Below are 22,815 nucleotides of genomic sequence, written 5' to 3' on the forward strand. Positions count from 1 at the left end.
GGCACTCAGGGCGCCCCTCTCCTCTCAACCTGAGCCACTCCCCACCGCCTGAGCCTAACCCCCTACTCGATCTGGGGCCCTCCTCCTCCAGGGAACCGGGGTCCAACCCAGAAACCCCACTCCTGAGGCCTCCAGACCGCAGCCGCAAAAGAGCCCAAGAAGAAACCCGGAGCACCAGGGAGGTGGGGGGGTGCTCATGGAAGGGGAAGACAGAGGGGGCAGGGGGGAAGGCCACGTGCGACCTTGTCACTAGGGTCCCTACCTTGGCAGCACCGCGACTGAGGCAGGTCCTGGAGGGAGGCTGTGGGTCTCAGCTGCTCCACCTTTAGGCTTCTCCCAGATGGTCTTTCCGGGGCGCCAGGGGGTATCGCATCGTGCTCTGCTCCAGCCAGTGCTGGCACTCCACCAGTGCGGCCAAAGACCGAGGCGCCTGAGAAGCGCGTCCCGCGCCCTGATCTCTGGCTCCAGGAGCAGCAGGAGCAGCTGGGCCGCCACCCTCCGAGGCTGGAGGCTCATGGCTCCCAGTCTTCTCCACGCGGGCTCCGCCCACGCTCCCGCGAGCGCCCCGTGAGCACTACCGCTACCCCTACCGCCAATGCCATGGCTACCGAGTCGCAGGCGCCAGGCAGCAGCATGTCCCCGGTCGTGGGCTGAGGTGGGCGTCAGTCCCTGGCTGGCCCAGACACTTGGGGGCTTGGGGCGGCAGGCGGGCTGGGAGCCAACTCACAGCACCGCCGCAGCCTCAGCTGTGTCCCTCACCGGGCTCTGGCCCTGGCCCACGCGCATGCGCGCACTCGTGCGCGCGCTCCCGCACATCTGCTTGGGCCCAGGATCCAGGCCGCCCCATCCCCCCACCCCCACTCCCACCCCTACCCCCCGCAGGGGGCACAGCTCCTGGGCGCCACCGTCTGCACCACCGCACCTCCCTGGGCCCACCAGATGCTCTGACCGACTGCCCGCCAGCCTGACAGCCGGGAGCCAGGCAGAGGGCTCCAGAGACCAGGCCAGTGGGACAGGGACTGGCAGGTGTCTCCTCCCAAGGTGGACACCTCCCTGTCACCCCTCAAGAGACCCAGGAAGCTTTTGCAAAGCTGGTTTCCCAGGGAGGTGGCTGTACATGAACCCAGTGCTCCTCAAATAATAATACTCAAATACTCAATAATGCTAAAGTAACACCATCGAGTTAATTACAAAGCGAATGAATGGCTGTGACCGGGGCCAGCACCTGCCCTGGGGAACTTTCTGTTAATATTTGTTCATGTTTCTTTACTATGGAGATAGAGGGAGTGAGATGGCAGGAGGGCCACCTGATACATATATGCACCTTCCCTTTACCCACCTCCTCATTTCCCAACTCAAACCACATTCTTTCCCCTGAGGCTAACATCTATATCCAACTCTGTTTCCATTTTCCCCTCCATCTGCTAAGCTTTTCTGCACCAAGATCCTCTAGGTTAAGGTCTAAGAGGTTTACACTCCACAAAGAGGCAATTAAAATACATGAGCTAGGAGGTACTCAAAATGGTTTGCCCAGGTCTGGCACTTAACTCTTACCTGAGGGAACAGTCAGCATCCTGTTCTCAGACATCAATCACCTGAGCCTCTTCATGTATGGTGGGTGTTCAAATGGCAAAGGAAGAGAGGAGGGAAACAAGCAGAGATCATGTGGTACTTTCAGGAACCTGCCGCATCCAGGTTAGTCGCTGACTAGACTGCCAAGTCTTCATCCCCTCAGAGCCACTGTGCATCTGTTAAGAAATCAACACGCCAGAGGGCCTGCTTAGAGCCAAGCTCACAATCTGTTGATCCAGCCAACACAAAGAGTTAAGGTTCAAGTGGGGGACTTTCCCATGGCCTCCCACAACACTAAGGCACTTCTCCTTTTACAAGTGAATCAACTGAGTCAATGAGAGCTTCAGTAATTTCCTCAAAGACTCCCAGCCAAGGCACACAAAGTGGAGATTCTACAACACATGGTCATGTCATCATCTGCTAACATCCATATGTTCATTTCCCCTCAAAATCCATATGTTGGAATCCTGATGCCTGATGTGATGGTATTAGCGGGTGGGCCTCTGGAAGTTGATTAGACCATAAGGTCCTCATGAATGGGATTAGTGCTCTTGTAAAAGAGACGCCACAGAGACCCCTTGCTCCTTCTACCAAGTGAGGACACAGCCCTAAGGTGTTTGGCTATGAATCAAGAAGATGGCCCTCATAGGACTCAACCATGCTGGGGCCTTGATCTTAGACTTCCTGGCCCTCAGAGCCATAAGAAAGAAATTTCTGTGTTCGATTTTGTTAGAGCAGGCTGAGCGGACTGAGACACCACCCAAACAGATGTTGACAAGTTTAACTAGATGAGATAAAGAATGCTAATGTGAAATAGAATTACAATAAATACATTGACCTCAATTTCAGGGTTTTTTTTTTAACGTTTTATTTTTGAGAGAGACAGACAGATGGACAGAGCACGAACAGGGGAGGGGCAGAGAGAGAGGGAGACACAGAATCTGAAGCATGCTCCAGGCCCAGCACAGTACCCAACTCGGTTGCTCCAACACACAAACCGCAAGATCACCACCTGAGCCAAGGTCAAACACTCAACGGACTGAACCACCTAGGTACCCCATTTACAGTTTGAAAAATATATACATTACATTACACATCTCCACAACTGTTGTGAGGATTTGTGGGTTACCAGGAGCCCTTGTCAAAAGATTTTAATGCCACTGAAAACTCAATGTGACTCTCTTGGCTTATCTTATCTGCATATGACAAGGTCCACAGGAGGGTTCTGATAGAGCCAGTCAGATCACGCCTATAGAACAGAGTGTCCTGAATGTTCAAGTAAGACATAATGGGAAGACATAGGAGGTAAGCCAAAGGCTTCATGACAAAATATACTTACCGCTGAACTCATTCTTTCTTAGTAGTGTACCAACAACCCAGCCCACTTAACAGAAAGCAGCTCTAGAATCAATCTTTGGCAACAGGATCATAGGAGAGTACACCACAAATACCACACCAATGGACAGCAAAATGATCTCGCAGATCTCACGAAGATGCACTACCCCATGAAGCCTATGAAAGGGACAAAGATTCTGGCAGTTCAGCCATAATAATGACCCAATCCATGCTGAAAGGAGAATGGTAGCAAGAAAAAAGACCGAGAGAAGCTAAAAGAGGGCAATGAAGCTAGAGGGTTTGTTACTAGAGCAATTAATTATGTAAATATATATACATATACATACGTATATGTATATGTATATATATGGAAAAGTAAGACAGTACCTAGAGGCGCAATCAAGACATAGGCAAATCAGACCCCAGAAGTGCTCTGCTGATGACCATAAAATTGCCCAGATGCTTCTAGTGTCTTCAGAATAGTTGTTTGGCTTTGTTTTCAAGACATGGCTTTGTTCCCTCCAAAGGCTGATTTGGATTGCACAAATCTCATCCAAGGTGCAGTCGTGGAGGAACTCAAGGGAAGAATGAGGTGTGCCTGGAACCCTGTTCACCTCCTGCTGTCAACTCTCAGCTGGGCCTAAAGGGGAAGGTGGGATGGTATCCTTTGGACCTGCCCTTGCCTCAATCCTGGGATCCTTGTGCACCTCCCCCAAGAGGCTACGAGGGGCACCGTGGTCCTGCTCTCGGAACCCACAGTGTAGAAGCAGGAACCCAGATGTTCAGTGCGTGGAGATTTTGCAGGCAGGTGTCATCCTGAATGCCCAGGGCTTCCTGACTTTTGGTCACCCTTCCCCCAACAGTGGCCTAAAGCCTGTCGTGCCCAGGCCTGTGGGGGAAGGGTCGGGGGGCAGGTGGCCATGAATGCTGAGCTCCCCAGGATCTGATCAAACAGGGAGAAAAATGAGTGCTTCTCTTGCTGGTGCAAAGTTTTCCCTCATCTTCCCCTCACGCTGACACAGCCTTTCCTGTGTTGGCCTGTGTGAAAGACAATTTCAAGGTGGAGCCAGGCAAACCTAGATGAGCAGAGTACCTGTGCCTGCCCAAATGGAGCTGGTGGCCATGTGCAGATACACCTGTGCTGGCACAGACTGTCTTCTCCCTCAGGCCGCGGTGCCGTTGGCCTGTGCATGTTCTTCCCACCTTAGTTTTCGTTTGCGAGATTACCTCCACTAAGCACACTCCACCTATCTGCAAAGGGCTCCTTATCCGCTTGGTGAACTCACACTTCTCGGACTTTGAGGTCCTCTTCTGCTGTGCTGGCTTGCCATCTATGTAAGAGCCTCCAGGCCTTCAAATCTAGAGGCTGCACGGAATCCTTGCTTCTATAAATTATTATGATGGTTTTTGACTATTGCTGGAAGTGTCTCATCTGCTGCTCCCACAAAAGGAAGGTTTGGGCCCGCCGAAAAGCGGAGTGGGAGAGGGGCTCTCATGCTCAGCTTCTGTTCCTCCCACAGGAACATCCTCTATAATTCCATACACCACAACATACCCTGATTCTGGGGATTCTTTCCTTTTCAACTGTGTCTCCCCAAGACTAAGCCCAGCTCTCTCCACAGCAGTCAAATACGTGTCTTGTGGTTCTGGAGAGTCAGAAGCACAGAAATTTCCCAAGAGAAAAGGAAGAGCATGCCATGTGGGGTCAAGGAGTCACCCTGCAGAATCTGGACCTAGATTTCCCAGGTCATTCTAGGTTGATATTTGAGGTCAAAGTGGATGACAAGAAAATCCAAGAAGATCTTCGGTCTAGGTCATTCCTACATGTAAGAAATTGTGCTATGAAATCATCAACCATGTGACAAGTCACAGGTCAGTCACACCTGGCTGGCTCCATTGGTAGAGCATGGGAATCTTGATCTTGGGGTCAGTGAGTTCAAGCCCCACACTGGGCATGGAGCTAACTGAAAAAAAGTAAATTCACAGATCATCCTTCACAGGGGGGAAGTGGATTGTGAGTGCCAGTTCCGGAACATAGACAAAACTGAGTTAGATTCTGGAAATGCCCAGGTAGGATAAGCTGCTGAGGCCGATGCCCGAGTGTCACCCGCCTTAATCAGCTTAGGCTACCTTCACAGAATACCACAGAACACCATGTCTGGGTTTACCAGACATCTGTTTGTCACAATTCTGGAGGCTGGAAATCTAACATCAGAATGGGAAGTTCTCACCAATTCAGGTGTCAGTGAGAGCTCTGTTCCCATCCTCACACAGGGCCCTCTTTGCCCTGTGGTCTCACGTGTCCTTTTCTGGGTGCTTGTGCACGGGTGGGAGGTGGGGAGCTCAAGCTCACTGTTTTGGGGACATTAAACCTATTGGATCAAGGGCCCCATGGCCCTAACTTCATTTAACCTTATATCTTCTGTAAAGGCCTTTCTGCAAAGTCAGTCACATTAGAGTTACATTAGGCATTAGAGTTCAATGTGTGACTTTTTTTTTTAATTTTTTTTTAATGTTTATTTATTTTTGAGACAGAGAGAGCATGAACAGGGGAGGGGCAGAGAGAGAGGGAGACACAGAATCTGAAACGGGCTCCAGGCTCTGAGCTGTCAGCACAGAGCCCGACGCGGGGCTCGAACTCACGGACCATGAGATCATGACCTGAGCCAAAGTCGGCCGCTCAACCGACTGAGCCACCCAGGCGCCCCAATGTGTGACTTTTTAACAGGACACAGTCAATCCACACACACTCCTCCAGCCCTGTCCCCCCATGAAATCTGCTTGCAGCACACAGCTCTTATCCCTGAGAACCTTCAAGGCACTGGATCCTCAGATTCCTCCCACCACAGGGTTCCTCCTTCTCTCTCCCCAATTCAAATGCCTCAACACTGGCACGTGCACGGTCTTTCTTTCCCTTTTCCCTTTCATTCAGTTATGTTCTGGGAAATGTATACATGGCATACTGAAATAGTTTGAAAAATGACAAGCTCTGCTCATAATTTCTGCAGCAGCAAGCACAGAGCTGAATGTATTGCTTCCTTCAGGAAGGGCAAGCCCTGTCAGTCACTCACGGTCTCTCTGAAGTGGCCACACTGCTGATCTTATGTAGAATTTTTGGGAAGTGTGGAGTTCTGGAAACGGTGGATGTCGGGGACATACATGAGTTGGTGTCAGCTGCTGACAGGTTGGCTCTCAAAAGCAGTAGACTGACGGGTGGTAATGTGCTGATTTAAGGAATGAGGAGATTGCACTGATTGACATGCTTTAGAGATGTGTTCACTGATGGGGGTAGTAGCTATGGTAGACTAGAGCTTCCCACAAATGTCCACATGCTCACCCCATGAGTTTGGGAATACGTTACTTTACACGGTGATAGAGACTTTGTAGCTGTGATAAGATGAAGGAATTTGAGCTCGGGAGATTAGCCTGGAGGGGCCAATGTAATCACAAGGGTCCATGTCAGTGAAAGAGGGAGAGTCAGTGTCAAGATCATGTGATGTGAGAGTAACTGATCAGACATGGCCGGCTTTGGAGATGTCACGGGCTCCAAGAGAAAAAGGTGGGCATCCTCTAAAGGCTGGAAGGGACAACAAACAGATTCTTCCATGGAGTCCAGAGAAAGAAATTCAGTCCTGCTGCCATGTTGACTTTAGTGCCGGGAGACTCACTGTGGACTTTTCGTGTCCAGAGCGTAACAATTAGTTGGTGTGGTTTTAAGCAAGTGAGTTTGTGGGAATCTGTTACAATAGTAGGAGGCTCCTAGAGTGGTGATTGACGGATACAGATGATTGAAAACACGCTCTAATGCCTGTTCGGTACCATGGCTTTAGAATAATTGCTCTATTCCGAGAAATGTGAACTTTAAAAGTTTTCAAGTTTCATTGTAAATAATTTAAATAATACTGAAGGTTGAATCAACCATCCACACTAAGGATTCTATGCCCTGACCCTATGCTCTGGGCAGTATCAATGTCTGAGTTGTATTGTGCACGGGTGTGTGTTTGGGAGAGGGTCGGGGAGCGATTGGCACTGGGTTTAGAATGTTCTCCACAAGGCTGTCTCCATGGTGTTGGGCATTGGAGGATCTTTTGTCATATCCTGTCCATTCAGTGTCTGAAATCCCTTTGCATGTATGAGGAATTTCCCACATTTTGAAACCTGAATGTTCACATACCAGGTTTCTTAGTTTCCCTAAGAGCTAAGATGCCAGCCAGTCCCAATCAGAGACGTTTACTCCAGGTTTTAACATGAGTTGTGAGACTCAGGGAGCAAGCACTGGAGATATTCCTTCTGGACTCTGCAAGAAAATCAACTCAAGCCCAGAAAAGGCTATCAGTTTTTCCCCATTGAGGATGATATTCGCTGTGGGTCTTTCACACATGGTCTTTGGGATGTTGAGTGATGTTTCTTCAGCTCCTAATTTATTGAGGGTTTCGATTTGAGAAAGAATGCTGTCTTTTGTTAATTCCTTCTTCATCGATTGAGAGGATCATATGTCCTGCCCTCCTCAAAAGGAGTCACGATTCCCTGTTGACAAATCTCCCATGATCTAGGGGGAAATCGCGAGGGAACTAAGGTCAACTCTTGCAAGAAATTTGGCCAAATCTCCAGGAAGTCAGCAGAAACAGGAACTCCTAGCCTTGCCTAATGCACACAGAGTATGCTGGCAGGTCTGGGACATTCCTGGATTGAGGACCACTAAGAACAACGGTGGTTGCGCCAAAGCTCAAAGATGCCACCAGCACTTCCACATCAGGTGCCTGGCTCATACCCCCAGCCTTTCAGTGTCCTAGGTGCAGGAGGGTGAGATGCAGACCAAGACATAGGAAGGGATGAACCAGACAGCCCATTTTCCACACACAAATACAGGGGACACAAACCAGAATGCAGGAGGAGTATGGAGAGACAACGCACATAGGAACTGGCCATGAGCACACGAACCGAGTCCCTGAGAACTTTCCCAGGCTTTGGACATTTCAGGGCAGTCTGTGTCGTCCTGCCCCTGAATTCACAGGCACTCTTCCCTGGTGACCACTAGTGCTTGATGAAGGGAAAATCTCCTGAGATCTAAGGTCATATCTCAGAACACGTGTGTCCAAAGCTCACCAGATCTTGAGTCACATCTCACAGGAAATTGGCAGCAGGAGGAACTTCCTGGTCTTGGCTGTACCTGCAAGGCACACCGCCAGGGCTGGGCCATTTCTGCATGGGGACCGCTGCGACATCCAGGGGTGTACAAAAGCCAACAGACACCAGAAGCAATTCACATGAATGGCCTCGCTCGTACTTTCTGCCACTCCCAGCCTTAAGGTACACTACAGCTAAACACGGACCAATGAAGTAAGAACAAATGGACCGGAGGCCCATTTGTCACACCGAACTACAGGACAGAGAAACCTGACGGCAGGAGGGGAAGGGAGAAACAACGTGCACAGAAAGTGGCTTCTGTGATCACACTAAGAGGCTACCTGAGAGCTGTCCCAGACATTGGACATTTGAGCATAGTCTGTGTCTATCCTGAGTCTGTAAAACGAAGCCACAGTCCCCTGGTCACAAGTATCCCGTGATCTAGGGACAATTCTCGTGAGATATAAGGCCAGATCATGCGAGATCTAACTGCACCTCTCAGGAGATCTTGGGACAAATCTCACAGGAACTCAGCAGGAGTGGGAACTCACTCACCTAGTCTGGTTTGTGCAGGACAGGGACATTCATGGATTGGGGACACCTAGGAACTCCTGGACTTCCACAAATGTCTCCAGGCACCACCACCAAAGTGTCCCGAGGTGTCTCACCAGTACTCCCCAAGCCTCTCAGCATTCTAGGAGCAGTGGCGGTAACACGGACTACTGAAATAGGAAAGAATGACTGTGAGAAGAAAACCTTGGGAAAAAAAAAAAAGATAAAAGGGGCCAGCCTGATGACTGAGGCTGGATACTCCCCATGCTTTCTAATAGCTTCTGTGATCTTTTTTGCCTCCTGCCTCCACCAACTACCCGTAGAGCACACCACTGATAAGTACCCCCTCCCATTTTTCTTTTGTCTCTCAAGCCCCTGACATCACCGCCGGAAAAGGAGGCAAAGGCCGAGGTGCGGGGGCTCACCCTTTGGAGGGAACTCCACTGGGCCGGCAACGTTGCCCCATAAACAGTGTTTTCTCATTGCCTGAATGAGTGTGGCTTGGCTCTTCCTGGGTGCCGAGTATGTGCTGTAACAGCTGGACTGCATATTGTTCATGCTAAGTGAGAGGTGATGCAAACAGGAGGTCAGGAGGTGCAGAGAGAAACAAAGTGCACAGGAGCCGCCTCTTCTGAACACACAGGCAGCCTGCCATTGCACCTCCCAGGGTGCAGGAACTTGAGGGCATTCTGTGTCTCTCTTGCCGCCAGAGAACACAGCCACCTTGTCCCTGTTGACAAGTCTCCCGTGATCTCGGGGCAGATCTCATGAGATCCATGGCCAAATTTGGCAAGATCTTTTCCAACCTCCTGGGAACTTGGCAGGAGCGGGAACTAGGTAGCCTAACCTCTTTTGTGCAGGATAAAGAAGTCGACTTGTGCTCTGCCTGGGTTGGGGACACCTTGGAAAACCTGTGGTCCCACAGTAGACCCTGCCATGTCACCATCATCAAGACACGAGGGGTCGTGTTCGTATTTCCTGTCTGTCTCAGCACCCTAGATGTGGTGGGTGAAACACCTGGCCACAGAAACAGGGGCTGCTGGACCAGATTGACCCATTACTCCCAGTAAACTAGAGGCACAAGACACAGCAGAGGAGGAGGAGTGGGGTGAAGCACAGTGCCCAGAAATGGACTCATGTGAACACAGAAAAAGTATCCCTGAGCGCTGTCCTAGGCCATGGACACTTAGCGCAGTCTGTGTCTGTCGTGACTCTAAAAGATGCAGCCACCTCTGCTCGGTTGACAAATCTTGTGAGATCCCCAGGCCAAATCTCACGAGATGTCAGGCCAAATATAGCCAGAAGGGGGCAGGCACGACAACTCCTTAGTGTAGTCACCTTTGTGCAGTGTAAATAGGCAGGGTTGGGACACTCCTGCTTTGTGGACTGCTACCAACACCCAGGGTCCCACAAACAACCCAAGGCCACCACCCAAACGATATGAGGTCCCTGGCTCATCCTTTCCAACTCATCCAGCGTTCCAAGAGCAGCCGGGGTAACAACCACCACTAAAATAGGGAAGACTTGGCCTGGTGGCCCTTGCTTTCTGTGAAGCTAGAGGGGATTGAAACAGGAGGTGAGGAGGTGCGGGGGGAAAGGAAAGTGCACAGCACCTGGCTCCCCCGGACACACAATAAGCCCTCGTTGATTCTCCCAGGCTGTGGAACCTTGAGGGCACTCTGTGTTTCTTCTAATCTCAGAGCAAACGGCCAACTCTGTCCTGTTGACAGATGTCATGAGTTTGAGGGGCAAATCTCATGAGATCTTAGGTCAACTCTGTCGAGATCTCAGGCCACATCTCACAGGAAGTTGCGGCAGCCAGAACTTCTTCTCCTAGCCCGGTTTGTGCAGGGGAATTAGGGAGGGCTGTAATATTCCTGGACCGTGGACACCTAGGAAAACATGGAGGCCCACAATAGCTCCCTCCATGTCACCAGCACCCAGACACAAGGGGGCTCCTTCCAACTTCCTCTCTCAGCATTCTCACTACCGAGAGATCATGACCTCACCAGAAAGAAAGAGTGGGGTGCTGAAGTGTAAGTGAACACAGATATGTAGAATTCTTTCCATTTAACTGGCTAACTGGTCTGCAGTTTCAATATTTACACTATACTTGCAGTCATGTGGTTTATGAGAGTTTTCGTACTTGAAAACAATCAACCTTAAGAGGCACTTCATTGATTTCTCAACCACCAGTCGTTTAATTCCTACTGGCATAGATCTTAATGTAATTTCTTTAAATGTTTTTTAATGGTTATGTATTTTTGAGACAGAGGGAGACAAAGCGTGAGTGGGGGAGGGGCAGAGAGAGAGGGAGACACAGAATCGGAAACAGGCTGTCAGCACAGAGCCCGATGCGGGGCTCGAACTCACGAACCGTGAGATCATGATCTGAGATGAAGGCGGACGCTCAACCCACTGAGCCACCCTGGCGCCCCGATACTGTCATATATCTTAATACTATATGTCTGTAAGCTCACAAATTATGATTTTTAACCTACTGTTTTACTAATTCTTCTATTTAAAAGTCAATGATCCTTCACTTCTTAAAGATATTCAGAGATAGTGATAAAACGTCATATTCATGGGACGCCTGGGTGGCGCAGTCGTTAAGCGTCCGACTTCAGCCAGGTCACGATCTCGCGGCCCGTGAGTTCGAGCCCCGTGTCGGGCTCTGGGCTGATGGCTCGGAGCCTGGAGCCTGTTTCCGATTCTGTGTCTCCCTCTCTCTCTGCCCCTCCCCCGTTCATGCTCTGTCTCTCTCTGTCCCAAAAATAAATAAAAACGTTGAAAAAAAAAATTAAAAAAAAATAAATAAAACAAGGAATGAGTGAAAAGGTGGATATTTTAGGCACTCTAGACCAGGCTGATAACATGCTCCCAGGTGCATTTCCTTGTTCTCTTTCCTCTTTATCGCCCCTTGTGCTGCTGGTTGTGCAAGTACCTGATATCCTCGGGAGGGAGAAGGGTAAAATGGAGGAACTCTGGGTTCCTCAATGACCACATGAAGGACTTTAGTCTCCAATCTAAACACACACCCAGCACCGTCATGTGAGGAAATCTATGGGGACATGCTTTTGAAATGTGGCACGTTCTCTTGTAATTCAGCATAACCTAATATATGTACAAAATGTTAACCTGCAAGATAACTTAGAAATCAGTCTAGTTCCATTAAAATTGGTTCTTTCAGTCAGTAGGGCATGAGACTCTTGATCTTGGAGTGTGATTTCACACCCAAAATTATGACTATACTGGAGTGAACAAATATACGATAAAATAAGTATTGAAAAATGACCCAGGTAAATTAGGCTACGATGACTGAGCTGCTAAATGGTGGGATGGATCCCCTTACCTCTTCAGTCAGCCACTGGGAATGAGCATCTGAGCATTCACATAGTGCCAGTGCTGGTAAGGCAGCCACGTCTTCCCTCTAGGAGTTCAAGGTCTAGCCAAGAAGATGGAAAGAACAGGAAACAAAAATGGGAATGACATGAGCACTGACTCCATAGAAAAAAAATCCAGGTGTGACAACTGGGTCCTGAGCTCCACCAGGGGAGGGTCTGACAAGGCTGTGCTGAGGAAACGTTAATATATCCTGCAGCAGTGCAAGAACGAGTCATCCCTGCACAAGTCTGAGTAAACGTAGCCTGGCAAATTGGTGTTCAGTTGGGGATCCTAGTCCCATCCTTGTGACTGTGGAATAGGTTTGGTAACAGGGCCCCTGGGAAGTTGGTGTCAAAACCATTCAGGCATTCAGATGCCTAGGGAAATGGAAGAGCCCAGGTTGGAACCTTTGCACTTCGACTAGGCCAGAGGACTGGGAAGGGAGCTGGCCTCCTTTCTTGGCTGAGGGGACATGAAGTTACACATCCCCTTTCCAGATTGTTCCCATTCCCATTGGAAATATTGGCCCTCATAATGGACACTTGCTTTCCATGGTTCTATGTCTAACTATGTACCTGTTTAGACTTAGGAGTGTTGGAGCTGTCACTAACTCAACTGGCGCCCAGGCATAGATTTTCACCCAAGCCTGTGCATGTTGGAAGTGGGCAGCCCACTTCCACTGGCAAGCAAGCAAGGCAGCCCAGCCACTGCTAATGGCAGCACTTGCACTTATTCAGACTTGGATTTACCTTCCATCTGGGGGCACAGAGGGCTCAGCAGGACCACAGGCATCAGTGGTGGGTGCAGGTCACCACCACAATGAGGTTTCTGCGTCAGGTGCCAAGGCATGAACAACCCTGTGCATCAGGCAGTTCCATAGCAGCCTCAGTGGCCCAGCAAAGCCATCCTGTGGTCATGGTGTGGCAGCCATGGCATTGGCCTATGCAGTACTGTCCTCCTTCAACATACTCAACAGTAACAACAGTGATAGTTCTGGCTGGCAGGACTAGTTCCACAACAGCCTCAAGGACAGTGGCAGAAGGCAGGGCTTGGCAGATAGGGTGGAACCCATTAGAGCAATACTTAGTGTTTGCCTCCTTACCAGTTCACCTCTCCCAGCCCACATTTGGAGGATTAAAGTGCTTTCACATGTTTACCCTCACATGAAATGGATATGCATGTTGTGATGTGTAAGAGGACCAGGAATAAACTATGTGAGGAGATACTTAGTCAAGATGCTGGCCAGTGTGCAGTATGCCTGGAGAAATGCAGAGGAACGAACTAGAACAGGGTTGCTTTGTCTATTCCCATATTACTAAGGTTGCACTGGTTTAAAATAAATAGATACTGACCTGAGCATCATTCAGACACTGTAACACCTTCCCATTTTATAGTTATTCTTGTCTTTTCAAGATGTTTCAAAACCCAAGAGGCTCTGAGGATCTGTTCATGGCAAAACAAAAAGAAAAACATAGGCCTACTTGGCCAGAAACCTGAGTTTGAGACTCATGCAGAGATGAACAAGCATATAGGGAAGTCTATCCTGTAAAGACCCTGGGGCCCTTTGGGACAACATATGCCACACTCACAATAAATGGACCAGAACCCCAGTGGAGAGCCCAGGATATGACAGTAAGACAATCACATGGAATGGACCCCAGCATGGGCTCAGCACTAAAATAGAGCAAAGGGGTGAAAACACATAGAGGGAATCCAAGAAGTCTGCATCAGAGATAAGAATGAGATAATATAGGAAGTTATGTGACTAGCACAGTCTTCCCCAGTTCACTGACTGACTCAGGAAAGAGAAACGCCAGCAGGATTTGGCCAACAGTGCCATGTATAAGTTCCACCTGAAAGCCCTGTCATCAAGAAGCCTTCCGATCTTGTTTTTTCAGAATCAGAGGGAAAGACCTGGTTCTACTTATGTGCTCTATCCTTGCCATCAGGACATAGGGGCAGTGGTGATACAGCTGTAGCAGGGATGTACTCCCAGCCGATGGGTAAGTGTTTGGAAGCAGTACATGGTACAGGATTCCATCCAAGGGGACTTTATGTGGTGATCAGATCTTGGAGCATCATGCCCACATGAAAACTGCCTGTTCTTCAAAATGAATGGATCTATATTAGTGAGGGGAGGGAGGGCAACTGGATAGTGATGCTTGTGCATACACTAGCCAGCTAAGCAACACCATGTGCTCAGGGACAGAAGGGCCAGGTTTCCTCTTAGATATTAGACCCAGAGAACCTTCAATTTACAGAAACTGACTGGGAACCTGGCACCATTCATATAGTCATGGCTGTGTTAATAACAGCCCTATGGTCCTGGAACATGAACTGAGACCTAGCTAGAAAATCAGCAATGGGATGTGTATGAGTACAAGCAGTGACAAAGTTCTTCATCTCCAAAGAGAATAGCATCCATCTGCAAAGGAGATATCTTTCTTAATTAAGTCTTGATGCAGATAGTAGGATGGTTCCCTTCCTAAAACCTCTGGCTTAGCCTACACACAAGCATTTTCCAGTGGGCACCTGCAAATGCTCTAGGCCTGGCGATGTCTACAAATTCTGAAACACAACTCCCAAAGTCCCTGTGACCAAACCTATTGCACACTCACCAAAATTGTTCCAGACTCCCTGCTTAATAGGAAAAGATATGACTCTGAGACACTGGCTCTGAAAGGATTCCAGGGAATCCCTTGATTCAAAAGAAGAGCAGTTATTCACTATTCCTATAATAGCCCGCTAAGCAAGAAGAGTTTGAGGACATGAGGGTCAGTTGTTCTCTGAGACATCAGACTCTGAGAGTCCTCCACTGGCTCAGGAACTGACTGAAACTGACTTCCAATCCTTGGAACATGGCTGGGTATAGACAGCCACATTGTCTTTCTGTGTGAACAGAGAGCAAGTTAGAAAAGCAGCAATGGGAGAGGAATGACTACAAGGCCAAAGTTCTCCATTCAAATGGGCACAGGTCTAATTGAGGAAGGAGATATCTCTAACATCCCTTCCTCTTGTCCCACCCAGGATGCAGGATCCTCCCCTAAACACTGGCTGGCTTAAACTACCCTCAAGGATTCTCCGTGGGCATCTTTACACACCTTAGGTTTGGGGTGGCCACGTAATTATAAAATGAAATTAAGAAGGACCCAGAGCAATACCTATATCAACATCACAAAGATACCACCAAATTCCCAAGCTGAAACAAGAGGACATTGCTCTGAGAAACTGGCTCTGAATAAATTATATGCAGAATGTTTCTTCACAAAAAGGGTTAAGTGGTGGAGATGGAGACACAGACTGCGAGAGTTCTTCATCACGCATGAGATTTGGAGAATGTTGAGAATGAAGTACCCAGTGCAGTCTCCTCTCAACCAAGTTATATCCGGAATAAGAAATGCCTGTGGGCTTAGGACAAAAGAAGCCTCTGAAGGACTACATCTGGGAGCCCTGTCAGCAAGAAGCCTGCATTTTTTTCCATAGGAACCAGTGAATTATGGCTTTGGGTATCCCTCCCCCTTTTTCAATCAGTTGAGCGAGGCAGCAGTGTTTGAGCTGTAGCTGTTGGGTTCTGCTGGCTCTTGCTCAGGATTCTGGAACAAGGATTTGGTTCCCTCCATCCTGGCAAGGGCTCTTCTAGTGCTGACCCCCTCCCATTCATGTTGCCCATGTGCTAACTTTCTGCTTCTCAGAATGAAGAAAACTCAATCGTCCAGGTCAGTCAGGCAAGCTGGCTCCCCTTTACCTTACATAGCACAGCAGGCCAACCACCAAGCACCAAGGGAGTAAAGGTTTTCTTTCCTTTGGTAGAACAAAGCCTGATAGCTCTCACTTAGCACAGGAGCATAGTGGGAGTTTGTAGCCTACCCAGTAGTGCCAGCTGAGTGAGTGATGGCCCCGTGGCTCCTAAGGGAGAAAAAATTATCAAAATACAGAAAGGAAAAGGAAATGCAAGGAGAGCCAAAGCTCAACACTTCCAGTGGGAATGGGGATACACTTGGAAAGAAGATGTCTTGTTTCATTTGCTCTCAGCCCAGAAAGATACCAGCTCCCTGGCCAGACCTCTGGCCCAGCCTACATATGAAACATCCTTTGCTTGGCCGCTAAAAATGCCCTGAATGGCTGTATCCTTCTGAAAGCCAGTCACAAGGCTTTTGAATAGGAGCCCTGTGGCAAAATCTCTCCACCAGTCACAAGGACTGGACCAGACTCCCAGGTGGAAGGCAGAGGATAGGACCTGGAGACATTGACTCTGAACGGATTGTGGGAAGAACCTTGTTTTTAGAGAAGGAGCAAAGATGTGTGAAGTTGAATAAGGAAAACCAGAACTCTTCAAAGATTGGAAGGGGAATTCTATGGAAAAGTGAGTGCCCAGCAAGAGCTCTGGTAACATGGCTGTGGGAAGAAGAAGAAACACCAGAGGTCTTAGGGAAATATGCTCCCTAGAATCTCCATTTGGGAGCTGTGTTGGCACCAGGCCTGACTTCTGCCTTCAGAAGGACCTAGAGAGCCCTGGGACTTGGTCTGCCTTTCTTGCTTTCTCCATCATTGACTGGAGTGAGCTCTGACAGTGTTTTAGCTGGGAGGTGCCCCAGATGTGGCTCCAAAGTGTGGAGAGAGGCATTGGTGCCCACTTCCTGTCAAGGGAAGTTTCTGGGCTCACCAGCTTCTGGAGCTCACCAGCTCACCAGCTACTGCTCTTGTGTGAACTGTCTGCCTTTCAGGGGGAAGAAACCTCAATCAGGCAGAGCAATGGGTCAAGCTGTCTACACTCCCCCCACCCCTTGCTAAAAACAGCCAAGCACTAAGCTCAGGAATAGGAGGGCTATTCTCATTTGGTATATACGATGCTGATGGCTGTCACTGAGCACGGGACAGTGAGAACACAACATCCATCCCTAGGAGCCCACTGAGTGTGTGCCAGCTCCATGGCTCCTAAGCATGAATGAAGGCAGAGTCAGAGACACAGTAAGGGTGATGGAATGGCTACAGCCATGACCAAAGGGCATTCAATATTTCCACAATGGGAGTGAAACCAATGTGGCATGGAGATGTGTTTCTTCATGTCCCCTAGGTGCAGCAAGGATGCCAGCTCCCTTCTAATACTGTCTGGCCCAGCCTCCAAACAAACTGGTCTCGGGTGGACCACTGCCAAGGCCCTATGGCTCTACATGTCGAAGTAGTCCTGAAACCAGAAGGTCAGGGTTCATTTGGCTCAACCTACCCCACAGTCACAAGGGCTGATCCACATTGGACATCTCCAAGCCAGAGATAGTACTCTGAAAGACTGAATTTGTATAGACCCTGAGAAGATCTTGATGGATAATAAACAATGTCATTAAACTTGATATACCTAAAGCAAGAGTTCTTCATTAAGGACAAGAATTGGGTTATGTTTACAAAAAATGCTGAGCCTGGCATTCAAAATTGGCTGTCCAATGCACCCAATCCTCATGCCTCTCCCACACTCTATCAGGCATGGTCAATTCAGCCTTCCAGGGAGATCTGTGCACTGGTATCAGTTCTGTCCCTGAAACCTCCTGGGACCTAACCCTGACCCTAGCCAAGGATCTTTACTTATGGGGGCCAAATTTGCAGGTCTGAAAGGAATGGATATGGGGCCCATAACAGATGCAGATTATTCAGCATGGATGTTGTGAAATCACCATGTCATATCCAAAGTAAGGATGGAGCTGCACAAGGGGGATCCTGAAGCCCAACCTGAGCTTGGCCCACATCATAGGCTGGCCCTTGAACCCGAAGACTAAGCCTGACCCACAGCCTCCCTTGAGCACTCAACTCAGCCCTCCAGCAAATTCAAGGCACTGTTGGTGGTTGTGCCCCTAGCACTTCCTGTGAGCCAACCCTAACCCTAGCCATGTCTCTGCTTCTGAGAGGGATCACGTCCTAGGTCTGAAAAAAGAACAGACTTGGGACTCATGATGGGTGCTGAAATATTGAGTGAGGTATGCTGAATTTGACCTTGGGATTTCCAGGCCCTGAATGGAGCTTCAAAGAGGATCCAGTGCCTAAATCTAAGCCTGGAACACACAATTGGCTGTTCACTGCACCCAAAGCCTATTATTGTTACGCACCCTAACAGGTGCACTTACTCACCCCTCCTGGGAAATCCCTGTATTGGTGTAGGTTCTGTTCCTGAAGTTTCCTGGACCTAACCCTGACCCTAGCCAAGGCTCTTTCCCTATGGGGGACCAATCTGTAGGTCTGAGAATAGAAAATAGATTTGGTGCCCATAACCAGTGCAAGATTATTCAGCATGGAACTTGTAAACTCATCAGACCATTTGCAAAACAAGGATGGAGATTCCCAAGGGGGATCCTGAGGCCAAAGCTAAGCTTGGCACATACCTTGGGCTGGTCCTTGAACACAAAGGCAAAACCTGACTCACACCCTGACATGCGCCCTCACCACAGTCCCCAGGGAGAAGAACCCTGTGCTGTTGGGGTTTCAGCCCTTGGAGCCTCCAGGGACCTTATGATAATCCCAGCCAAGGCTCTGGCCATAAGGGAGCCCAACACGGACATGTGCAAAAAGAACAGATTTAGGTTCAATGACCAATGGGGAATATCTCAGGGTGAAAGTCAGAATTTCACCGTGACATTTCCAAAGGAGGGGTGGATCTGCACGAGATGATGCCGAGACCTTACATAACTTTGGCCCACAAATCTTCTGGCTCCTGTATTTAAACCCAAAAGTTGACATGTACCCAACCATGCACCCTCAACTCAGCCTTCAAGGCAGATGACCACATTGTTGTTGTTTGTGTCTCTGGCACTTCCAGGGAGCCATCCTTAACCTTAGCCATGGCTCTGCTTCTAAGAGGGCCCGCCTTTTACCAAAAGAACAGATTTGGACCACATGATGGGTGTTGAAATACTCAGCGAGTAACACTGGAGTTGACCATGGGTTTTCTAAAGCCTGAAAGTGGGGCAAAGTGCTAAGCATGGAACACATAATGGGGCCATCCACTGCACCCAAATCCTGTGCCTGTCCAGCACACTAATAGTCACACTCAAATATGCCCTTCTGGAAGATCACTGGACTAGTATGGTTCTGTACCTGAAAACTTCCAGGACCTAACCATAACACTAGCCAATGCTCTTTCATGATGGGGGTACAATTCCTTGGTCTAAGAGCAGAACAGTTTTGGGGCCCACAAACAGTGCAAGAATATTCAACATGGGATTTGGAAAATCGCTATGCAATTTCCAAAGCAGGGAAGGAACTGTTCACAGGGCATCATGAAGGCAAATCTAAGCTTTGCCATGGATAAGACCTGCCCTGGAACCCAAAGATTAAGCCTGACCCGCACCCTACCATGTGCCTTCAACTCAGTGTTCTGGGGAGACCACTGCACTACTGAGCTTTTAGGCCCTGGTGCCTCCTGGGACCTAACCTGAACATTTGGCAGTGCTCTGGTCCTACGGGGGCCCACATGGAAGTTTGGGAAAAGAATAGATGTTGTCCCAGTGGCCAACGGGGAATATCTCAGTGTGGAAGCCAGAATATTGCCATGACATTTCCATGGCTGGAATAGAGCTGCTGGAGGGGATCCCAAGACTTTGTCTAACCCTGGTCCACACAATCCTGTGGCTCTGGAATTCAAATCTTAAGCCTGACTCGTATCAGACCATGCGCCCTCAACCCAGCCCACCTTGGAGACCACTGTGCTGCTGGTAGTTCAACTCCCAGTGCCTCCTGGGTCCTTTTCCTAATCCTAGCCTGGACTATGACCCTAAGTGGCCCTGCCATCGAGGTCTGAGAAAAGAATAGATTTGTCCAGGTGGACAACAGGGAATATCTCAGCCTGGAAGCCAGCATTTCACCACAACATTTCCATGACCAGGATGGAACTGCAGGAGGAGATGGTCCTTGCCTAAGGTCCTTGCCTAACCTTGGCACACACTATCTTGTGGATCCTGAATCCAAACTCTAAGCAGCTTACAAACCATGTTACATTTTCCAGTAGCTTGATGTGCTATTTAGAAAGACAAAATAAGGATAAGGAAGAAAATAAAAATCCTGGCATTCGAAGGCAATCACAGCCTAGGTTATTTTTCTACATATGAACATTATTTTCAGAGTGGAATCTCAATGTGAATTAGGTCATTTGGTTGAGTAAACTGTTTTTGTTTTTGTTTGTTTTTGTTATTGTATTGTTTTCATTTTAACAGGGTAAATTCAAGTCCATATCTTTAAATATCCATTTATATTGGTTGTCAACCTTTTTTACTCTAGTCATCATAAAGAATAATCTTCACCTGATGACAGTGCCCTAAATAGTACACAGAAATGAGAACAACAAGTAACCATAGAAGGAATACTCTCTAACATTTTCCTTAAATAAACCATACCTAAGTGGCTGCACGAGTTTGCATTCCAACCTGCAGCGCAAGAGTGTTCCCCTTTCTCCATATCCTCACCAACAACTGATGTCTTTTCTGTTGTTAATTTTAGCCATTCTAACAGGTGTGAGGTGGAATCTCATCATGGTTTTGCTTTGCATTTCCTAATGATGAGTGATGTTGAGCATCTTTCCATGTGTCTGTTTGCCATCTGGAAGTCTTCTTTGGAAAAGTGTCTATTCATATCTTCTGCCCATTTCATAACTGGGCTGTTTGAATTTTGGGTGTTGAGTTTGATAAGTCGTGTCTAGATTTTGGATCCTAACCCTTTATCAGATATGTCGCTTGCAAATATTTTCTCCCATTCTGCAGGCTGCTTTGAGTTTTGTTGATTGTTTCCTTCACTGTGCAAATGCTTGTTATCTTGATGAGAATATTACTCAGCCATCAAAAAGCATGGAGTCTTGCCATTTGCAACACGTGGATGAAACTAGAATGTATTATGCTAAGCGAAATGAGTCATCTGAGAAAGACAAGTATCATATGATTTCACTCATACATGGAATTTAACATATGGGAAGGTGGGGAGGAGAAGAAAGGGAGACAATGATAGAGAACAAACTGCAGATTGATGGACAGAGGTGGGTGAGAGATGAGCTAGATGAGTGATGGTTATTAAGGAGGGCACTTGTGATGAACACTGGGTGTTATATGTAAGTAATGAATCACTGAATTCTACTTCTGAAAACATGTTAACTAACTTTTTTTTATTTAAGAAAAAATTTTAAATGTGTATTTATTTTTGAGAGAGAGAGAGAGAGAGACAGAATATGAGTGGGAGAGGGGCACAGAGAGAGAGAGAAAGAGAGAGAGAGAGAGAGAGAGATACACAGAATCAGAAGCAGGATCCAGGCTCTGAGCTGTCAGCACAGAGCCCAATTTGGGGCTCGAACCCACAAACTGTGAGATCATGACCTGAGCTGAAGTCGGATGCTTATCCAACTGAGCAATTTAGGCACCTCCTAACTAACATTTAAATTACAAAAAGAGGGGCGCCTGGGTGGTGCAGTCGGTTAAGCGTCCGACTTCAGCCAGGTCACGATCTCGCGGTCCGTGAGTTCGAGCCCCGCGTCGGGCTCTGGGCTGATGGCTCAGAGCCTGGAGCCTGTTTCCGATTCTGTGTCTCCCTCTCTCTCTGCCCCTCCCCCGTTCATGCTCTGTCTCTCTCTGTCCCAAAAATAAATAAAAACGTTGAAAAAAAAATTAAAAAAAAAACTTAGATTATAAAAAAAGACCATGTCAACAAGGAAAGAGAGAGTAAAGGTGACTCAATATCTCAAATTCTAGCTTCCTGTATGTCACAGACCTTAGTTCAGTCCATTCCATTCACTAGACCTACTAGAATAATAAGGAATTATCAGGACTTGGCAGTTTTTGCAAGATGAGTACTTTACTTAAGATTTTGTATCCAAAAGGACAGAGTGCTTACATTACAAGGTAACTTAGATTTTCCATTATTTTTATGGTTTATGCTGTCACAAAAAACTCCTTAGATCTAAGTGGACACTTTCATTACTCTAAACATATGTACCTAGCACTAAAACAGTACAATAAAGGTAAGGTGCATTGTCCATCGCACAAAAGTGATTGTTTTTCTCCTTGTTGTAGGGAGCGTTTGGTGACCAAAAGGTTTCAGGTATCGAGTTCCTTATCAAATTCCATGCGATGGGTTATGCACAATATAGTAATCATGGTAATCAAGAAAATAATGATAGTCAAGAGAATCATAATCTCCTGAAATGCTGACAGAGACAACTCACCTCCCGAGGACAAAACCGATGCCTAGGAGCCTCAGCTGCTCAAAGTGGCCTACACCACACCATCTTACTGAAAACATGAAGCACCAGTCAGCTTGATATGTAAGTTTGGGAAAGCCTCAGTTCTTAGACTTTTGCTTTCGGTGAGGTCACGGTGCTGCCTGCAGGAAGTTTTCATCTATTGTAACAGCATTGGGACACACTATTGAAATGAGAATTTCCTATGCAACAAAACTGTGTCTCTGGAAAGGACTGGGACACTGTCGCGGTCCGGACTAAATACAGGACACGGCATCGCAGACACTTACACAGATGCACAAACACAAACGCCAACAACCTGACAGAGGTGGAACCCATGCAATGAAAGAGCGTTTGCTCAAGACCTCGTTTCCAAAGGAGGCTGAGAGACCAGCACGGTCTGCTCAGGTACAAATGCACTGGTTTCTAGAGACCCGGTCGGCTCAGAGTCATTTCTCCCTCATGCTGCCTGGTGAATCCTGGAGGAGATGTGATTCCTAAGGTCTGAAACTCTCGAAACACAGAACAAATGCAACACAGGAGGCGCTGCACGGAACATGGGAAGCACCAAGCCCCACGGATAGGAACAACAAAACCCACAAGTCTGCCTTTGACAGGAAGCTTTTCCATCCACCTTCCTCGCC

At 48.1% G+C, this 22,815-nt stretch overlaps 1 long non-coding RNA gene across 1 annotated transcript; it reads right to left on the reverse strand.

The window, feature by feature from the left end:
- Positions 1-989: 989 nt before the first annotated feature.
- On the reverse strand, positions 990-18,437 carry LOC123383568. The gene is made up of 4 exons (XR_006593388.1): positions 13,323-18,437; positions 11,939-12,031; positions 8,590-8,756; positions 990-1,748 (listed from the first exon to the last, which is right to left on the reverse strand). It is a non-coding gene; the product is annotated as an uncharacterized LOC123383568 (long non-coding RNA).
- Positions 18,438-22,815: the final 4,378 nt, after the last annotated feature.

This window comes from Felis catus (assembly GCF_018350175.1).
Source record: "Felis catus isolate Fca126 chromosome A2 unlocalized genomic scaffold, F.catus_Fca126_mat1.0 chrA2_random_Un_scaffold_43, whole genome shotgun sequence".
NCBI lineage: Eukaryota > Metazoa > Chordata > Mammalia > Carnivora > Felidae > Felis > Felis catus.